Source organism: Cibotium barometz, chromosome 44, assembly GCF_041138505.1.
Source record: "Cibotium barometz isolate CiBa-2024 chromosome 44, ASM4113850v1, whole genome shotgun sequence".
Lineage (NCBI taxonomy): Eukaryota > Viridiplantae > Streptophyta > Polypodiopsida > Cyatheales > Cibotiaceae > Cibotium > Cibotium barometz.
The window spans coordinates 14,288,338-14,297,059 of NC_141089.1; positions in this window are offsets into that span (position 1 = coordinate 14,288,338).

Consider the following 8,722-nt stretch of genomic DNA (forward strand, 5'->3'; position numbering starts at 1 on the left):
TCAAGGATTATGCCAAGATAGCCGCACCCTTAACTGATCTCCTCAAGAAGGAATGCAAGATAGTATGGTTACCAATCCACCAAATCAGTTTTAGCCAACTTAAAACTATCCTCACCTCAGCACCAGTTCTGAAGCTCCCTGACTTCACCAAAGAGTTTGAGGTTGTCACTGATGCTAGTGGCCTTGCACTTGGTGGTGTCTTAATTCAAGAAGGAAGGCCTGTGGCTTACACTTCTCGTAAGCTTAAATCCTATGAAGTCAATTATGCCACCCATGATTTGGAACTCCTTGCAGTTGTTCATTGTTTCAAGTTATGGAGACACTATCTCCTAGGCCGTAAGTTTCTACTTGTAACTGACCACCAGAGTTTAAAGTGGATCTTCACCCAGCCCAATCTCAACATGAGGCAAAGAAGGTGGATTGAGATTCTGCAAGAGTTTGATTTTGATATCAAATTTCGTCCTGGAAAGGATAATGTTGTAGCAGATGCCCTCAGTCGCAAATCCTTCCTAAGTGCAATCTCTATGCCAAATAACCCCATCCTAGAGAAGGTAAAGCAGGTTTCACTTCATGACCCTGATTACCAAAAGCTAGTAAGCCTGGTTCACAAGGAGGCACCCACAGAAAAGGAAAATATATTGATCAAGGGATACACCCTCGATGATGAATGCCTCTACTTCATGCATAGGTTATGTATTCCCAAAGATCTTGCACTAAAGAAGATGATCTTGTATGAAGCTCATGATAGCCCCGTAGCAGGACACCCAGGTTATGCAAAAACCCTGAATGCCTTAAGGAAAAGTTACTTTTGGCCTGGAATGAAGAGAGATATCCTTCAATACATCAGACAATGCCTTTCATGTCAAAGGATTAAAGCTGAAAGAATTAAAATGCCCGGGAAACTCCAACCTCTTGACATTCCTCAAATGAAGTGGGAATGTATCAGTATGGATTTTGTCACAAGTCTTCCCACAACACAAGGAGGATATGATTCTATTTTAGTAGTTGTGGATATGCTTACCAAAGTCACCCATATTATCCCAGTAAAGAAGACATTTAAATCTTCTGATATTGCCCGCCTTTTCATCAAGGAAATCTTTAGGCTTCATGGATTGCCAAAAAGAATAGTCAGTGACCGGGACTCTGACTTCACTTCAAAGTTCTGGACATCATTATTCCAGGCTATTGGAACACAACTTTGTTTCAGTACAGCTTACCACCCAGAAACAGATGGTCAAACTGAGAGAGTTAATCAGGTTATAGAAGACATCCTGAGAGCCTATTGTGGGCGTGAACCAAAGAAATGGATTCAGTATCTCTCTCTAGTGGAATTCTCTTACAATACATCCTATCACCAAAGCATAGGGATGTCACCATTCAAAGCTCTTTATGGTCAGGAGTGTTTATCTCCCTTAAATTTCTCTGACCCCACACTAAAGGTTGAAGCCTCCAGGATAATGCTTGAAGAAATGGAAGAACAAACCAAAGCTATTCGTAAGGATATTAAAGCCGCCCAGGATCGACAGAAGCATTATGCTGATACCAAAAGATCTGACAGAATTTTTCAGCAAGGAGACAAAGTTTTTCTTCGAGTGCGGCCAAAGAGAAGTTCTTTATCTCTTGGAAAATTTAGGAAACTGAGTCCAAGGTATTGTGGGCCTTATGAAGTCATCAAATGTTTGGGAAAACATGCCTACAAACTTCGCCTCCCAACCCACCTCAAGATCCATGATGTATTCCATGTTAGCTTACTAAAGCCATATGTGCCTCATCCTGATCATGTTCTTGATGATGAACAAATTGTAATGCCAACTCAGGGAGTCCTTGAAATGAGACCTAATAGAATCATCGACTCTAGAGAAAGAGTGCTTCGCAATAGAATCCTTAGGGAACATTTAGTGGAATGGAAAGATTACCCTGAGGAGGATGCCACTTGGGAGGAAGAGTCAACCCTCCAAAAGAATTACCCAGAGTTCGTGCCGAGATGAGGACATCTCGAGTTCTTTTAGTAGGGAAGGATGTAACATACCCATTGTAAATAACACTGTACTTGCTTCAGAGTTGAAAAATATATCTTAGCTTGTCATTTTTCCGATCAAAAAACTTCTATTTTTGGAAAATGAGCCATTTTTGCTTAGAAATTTGTAATTCTGAATCCAAATTTGGAATCTACGTGTAATTTTACGCTTAAAATAGTTTTTTCTGAACTAAAAACGGGTACCCGGAATGGGTTTAATTAAACTTTTAAGCCCTTAAATCTGCGAACTTCCGACCAAAAATAGTAACTATCCAGGCGTCTAATCAACGAACGGAACACGCCCCCATGGTCACGGGGCAAGGCCGGACATTTTCGTCAAATAAAATTTTTTGACCCCCCCGGGGCGGCGGGCGGCCGGCGTGGGCCCCACCACGGGCGCCGCCCGTGAAAAAAACCGACAATCCGCCCGGGACACCCAAGCGTGTACACGACCTAGACGCACCCTCCAGCACACCCCTACACGTACCCCCTCCTCCCAGAACCCTCTATCCACAGGTGTCGCGCTCTCTCTCTCTTGGGGACACCTCCACCCCCATGTGTCACACTTTCTCTCTCCTCGAGACACCTCCACCCCCAGGTGTCTCACGCCCACACCTCTCCCGGACACCTACACCACCCAGGTGTCACCCTCCCGTACCCGGACGTCCACCCTCCAGCACCTATAAAAGGACCCTCCCAGCCCCCTTCTCCAGACAAGCCCCCAGCAAGCCTCTACGCGCAAGCTCTCTCTCAAGCTCTAGGACATGTCCTACACTCTTCTCCCCCCCCGTGTGAATAGACTTTAAGTGTGCCTCTCCTCCAACCCTTGCCTTACTCTTCCCTAGGCCTCCCTAGACGTACACTCTTCTCAAGAGCTCTCCAGGTTAAGGACACCCCTCTCAATTCCCCCCCCCCCATATGCGGCGACTTAAACTTAGGCTAAGAGGTCGTTCCTGCCCATAAGCCCAACAAGCTTTTCCTACCCCAAACGGACTCCGTTTTCGAATCCGTTTGAACCAATAGAATTCTCTCTTTTCTCTCCACGCTCCCAACCTCTTATATTCACCTCGTTTTCTCTCTATCCTCTTAAAACTCTAGTGCTCCTATGGCGCCGAAACGCCGCCGAATTGAAGAACCGCGTGCTGCCCAAGGAGGGAACGAGGCGAATCGCATCCCTGTAATCGACTTCGCCCCTCTTGAAGCGAATAGGCATGAAAATGATAACCAGGTTGGTCATTTAATAAGTTTAACTAAAAATTCTCTCTTATGTAGTTTAATGCAAAGATTCGAAATAATAGGAAAGGAACCAAGGTTAAACCCTAGTATAGATGGCCTAAAGTACCTTATGGTTACTCTTAAGTAAAGTTATAGGAAAATAATCTTGCTTTTGAATCATTGTCTTTCCAAAACGATGGTTTTTGTTAATGTGTGAATTCATTGAACAAAGGCTATGTCTTTCTTTCTATTGGATATACTGCTGGTTTATTGCTAACATGCAGGTACAGCTTCTCCCCCCCTTAGCTAACTCCGTGCTTGCCTGTGTAGACGGGCGGAGGATATAGCGAGGCCGGGAGTCGGCCCAGGGCAATCCCCTCCTATGCCACTGGGGATTGGTTTTCACCACCAGGGTGATGTATATATGCTGCCTAGTTCTGTGGGTCCAGGCTAGTGCGGTGACTTAACCCCCACCTCATGAGGAGACGTCCCCTCCGAAGAGCGAGAGGGTTTGGTACAAGCGTCAGTACCTGAGGGGGTGACAGGACGGCTTGGCCCTCATCGGCTGGCTGACGACGAGGGGAGACGGTCCGTGAGGTTTACCCAGCTGGTTGAGGCTGGAAGATCGAATTCTAGATTATCGATGTAGTTGTGGTTATGGTTATGGTTTGGACATGAGTTTGGATTGGAATATCGGCCCGGTTTCAGGGTCTTTGTAAATATTTTTTCACTGTAAGTATGTTCGTTGATTTCGATGTTATGCTAAGGAAGATTTCCTTTAAGGAATCAAGTGTAATTAATTAACAAAGGAATTTGTTTTTAAGTGTTTCACAGTGTGGTAGGACTTAATTAGAAAATTAATTGAATGGGTGAGTGCGTGGAAAGTGGGAGAATGGATGCCCTGACGGTACCATTCTAAGGATGGGTGGACCCGATCAGTCGGGTAGCTTTCTACTAGTCGTAACTTACGATACTTAGGGAATAATAGAGTCACGAACAAGACTTGTTTTAGGGGACCGAGCCAGCGGCCGTGCCTCTTGAAATACGGGGGAAAAAGGCGTTGGCTTCCTTGAACCAAGTGTGGGTCTTGTTCCATCTCCACGCACATTCCGTGCTGGAGGTTAGAATTTCCTTTAGGATGACTACGCTTCCCCTGCGAGATAGAATTAGGTCCGTCCGTTTGCTCGTAACCTCGTATTTCTACGAGATCGAGGTGTCGTCAATCGGAAAATAACACGAGACTTAACTGCCTATCAAAAGGATTCCCCCGCCCTACGGGTCGGGGGCCTTACAGGTAGATGCAAGTGGATGAGATGTGATGAGGATAAATGAGGAAAGATGTGATGAGATAAAAAATGATGTGATTGGATGAGAATAGGAAAGATGTGATGAGATGAAAAATGATGTGATTGGATGAGAATAGGAATACATATGAATTGGATGAGAAAAATGATGTGATTGGATGAGAATAGGAATACATATGAATTGGATATGGATTAAGTAATGTGGACAGATATGGAACAATGTGAAAGACATGAGTTCATTATAGAAACTATATTTATGACCTGTTTTTAAATAACTGTTTTATGTCAATAATGCTGGGGAATCATTTTACCATCTTGAGAATGAGGTTGTGGAGACCTATCTGATAAAGTTATAATAGTTGTCTCGCGTAGCAAGGTCGACCGAGGTCTTGACCAGCCTTGGTTCGATTTAAATGGTGAGCTTCCGGTACGGTGGATGAGGGACCAAGGAAGCAGCCTATGAGTGAAGCGCTAGGTCACCTGCGAAGGATCCTAGAGGGTGCTGACCATACGGTTCTCGCGCTTTGGGTCGCCAAAGATACCCACACGTGCGTCGTGGAAGATATTGGAACAAGGAGTAAGAGTTGTTTTCTGAAACCGGACATGGATATCATTGATTGACCTTGCTTGTTCTCAATGCATGAGTCCATGGCTCTTTTATATGGATCTGTTGGTTGATCTTACTAATCTTCAATGGAGATTCCATCTTGATTTTTATAAGTGAATATATTGTTAGGTATTATGAGCTAGGAACTATCAAAAAGGCCCCCTGAGGGATAGGTGGTGAGCGTTCTGGTTGCCAATGATGCCATAGGTACAGCGATGAAGGAATGATTGGAAATTAGGATTCAACTAGATATTTTGGATGATTATGATTAGTGACACTATGGTTTCATTAAATGATTGTTTTAAAGATAGCTGAATCTGTGAAAAAGGCAATTTCATATTGGTGTAAGTGGTGTGAATGGCGTTAAATTTGCATGAATATCTGGCTAGGGAGCCTGGGAACTCTTTTCTCTGGTACGCGGGACAAAACCTAACCAAATTCCTAATCGGATCCCATCACTACAGTGGTTGGACGGTTGGCTAACCCATGGGACTATAGGCTGGACTGATGGATCCGTAAAATGAGACTCAATTCTGTTATAGTACGATAGATGAAGTAAATCTCGGATAGTAATTGTTCTATGGAAAAAGAATTAACGGTTGTGCCTCTGGATGGGGGAAAAAGCATTGGTTTCTATGATCCAAGTGCAAGTTTCTTCCTTGATCTAACCAAGTGACTCACAGGTTTGGTCGGATCAGTTTGGTCAGTAATGACCCTGACTACGTTAGAGTACAAATATCGTGGACGAATTGCCCGTGCTTTCTAGTAGGGGGAAAATTTTTCGGGTTCGGTTTTCGAAGAACTAAGGGCCCGAGTGAGGGATCCTACCCCGCACAAGAAGTGCTACTTCTGCTGCTAGCACCCCTGAATCCATTGCACGGAGGGGGCAGGGATCTTTCTGCTGGTATCAGAGCGAATTGACTAAAGTGTATCAACTGAAAAGCCAAAAATGTCAAAAATCTGTGAAGTAGGAGTAAAAGGTTGTAATTGTGTGATAAAATTCATACAAATTGATATTCAGAATGAAGATTCATAAAATTAAAAGTGGGTCTTCAGATGAAGTACTGCAATTGTATGAAAATCCGTGACTTGCTTGAGGCCTAGTCATGATGGTATTTACCTTATAATTCCAAGGACCATGACTACCCGTATATACCGAGGGTATAATTGCAGCTCTTTATTGTTGGCAGTATATACGAGTAAATCTAAGACCCTGAAATTATAAGTAAAAATACTATCCAGATGATGAATTCGAATGTGGTTGATATGATTTTAAAATTCTGGTTGAGAAGTTATGAGTTGATTTGGATTCAGATTGAAAAAAAAAGATGATTCCTGAATTTTTGGTTGAATCAGTTGAACACAGCCATAATGAGGATGAATGAGATGAGTCCCGATAATGACTTCAGCAAATCACTAACGAGACTAGTGGATTGTGCTGGCAGATTGCTACTGTTAACACTTGACCTAGTGGATCCAGTTAAGGGATGACAAATTAAAAACTGCATAACTGAAACTTCCACCATGGAGGAATGTTCAGATGGAATTTTCGGTTTGATGGACCATTATTGTGTTAAGAATATGAGTAATATGTTCTGAATGAATTGTTATCTGATAATGAGTTCTATATAAGGGATCTTTATCCCATGATTCTGTGGAGAGCTGACCAATCTAAACAACCCCAGAATCAGTTGGATTTAAAGTCGGATTTGAATTGTAAATAAAAGGACTTAACAAGAATTTTCATATTGATAGGATCATGGATCGAGGTCGTTCGTGGTAGGAATGATAACCCTCAACTCAATGAGGAAGAGATCGACTTGGATGTTCGTAAAACTCTTCCATAGAGCGCAACCTGGACCTTTCAAGGGTGAAGGGGAAAACTTGGGCGAGACTGTGGAGAAGTGGATCGAAGCAATGGAAGAGTACTTCGATGTCATCGGGTACAATGAGAAGAGCAAAATGGCTCTTGCAAGGCTGAAGATAGTAGAAACAGCGAGTAGCATGGAGAAACCATTGCAAGACAAACCGTGTGGATCAAAACACTCAGACATGGAATGATCTCAAAATTTACCTAATGAAGAGATTCTGTCCTCCCGGCTTTTTGGAAACAAAGATGAACGAATTCTTAGAGTTAACCCAGGGGAGCATAACTTTTGAAGTATATCACCAAGCATTCGCTCTCCTCCTCAAATACTCGCCACCGCTGGATGAAGAACAGCTGATGGTGGCCAGGCCCATTTGGGGACTGAACGAACCTTTAAATATCCTAGTGAAGAATGCCAAGCCAGTTTCCATGGCCAAAGCCTTGTGGATGGCGAAGGATTTCGCCCAGGCCTTTGTGAAGGTCCCTCCGAAGCCATCACCATAGCCTTTCAAAAGGTTTTTAGCTCCAAAAGGTGATTCCAACCTTCCATCGTCTAAGAGATATAAGGGTCAAGGCCAGGATATGGGAAGTTCCAGAATGAAAGAAATGTCCTTTTCCCGGAACTCAATCCCTTGGAATTCAACTTCAGAAGTTCCACCCTTGAACAAGGGAGTGAAATGCTATAACTGTCAAGGATTTGGACATCGTAGTATGGATTGCGCAACTCCTTTTGGAACAAGGTTTTCAGGGCGGGAAAATCAAGGATTAAGATTCTAGACTCCAGCTCCTTCCTTCCAGAGTAATCAGGCTTCTTTCCGCCAAAATCAGAGAAATCCCAGGAGTACACCCTCTAACCAACCCGCAGTTTTAATCCAAAGTAATGCAAGACCTCTGCCTCAGAATAGGGGAAGTCAAAGAGAGATTTTCCCAAATTGGCCGTCCACTTCCAAGGCAGTAATGCTAGAAGTGATTGAAGAAGGAGAAGAATATGAAAGAGATCATACTCCACATATGAGATGAATTGCAAATCCCCTTTTCTTTGGGAACCAAAATTGTATACAGGCCTTGTCGAAGGTTTAGACAGTTATAGTGAATGTGAGTAAATTACCTATAACTTTTACATTATTACTCATATGATGTTTCCACTTTGCATATCACAAATACAAATAACATAGAGCTTAACTTGATTTATCGAGTAATTTTTGATGTGTTCTACTATTTTCTATATTATTTAAAAGCTTTTAGAATTGTTAAAAAACATACTATTTTATCCTCCCATCACATCTACCATTTAAAATGCTCAAATTGTATGGATATAGTGATGATTAGATTGGGAAAGATTAGTATAATGTGGATATAAAGTAAAATTACAAATCTAACGGTTGGATTTTTGTAGATTTACTTTGGAAAATTTGTTATGACTGATAGAGGCCCATTAAATCAATTGTAATTTAATTCTAGAAAATTAAATATTGAATCTTTCAATCTAAAAACTCTAGGGATCAATACGCTTGTTGCCATGAATTTAATAAAAAAAATTGGCTTAATTTGAGTATGGGAAGGTCCATTTTTAATCCTCCCAAGTGAAAATTCCCATATTGTGTCCACTCTCCCCTTTTCAAGTCTAAAACCAATCCTAGTTAGGTTTGGAAATCTAGGCTTGGTAAACTTCAAAGCTTAGATATCATTCCATGTGTGAGGCTTGGGTAGGC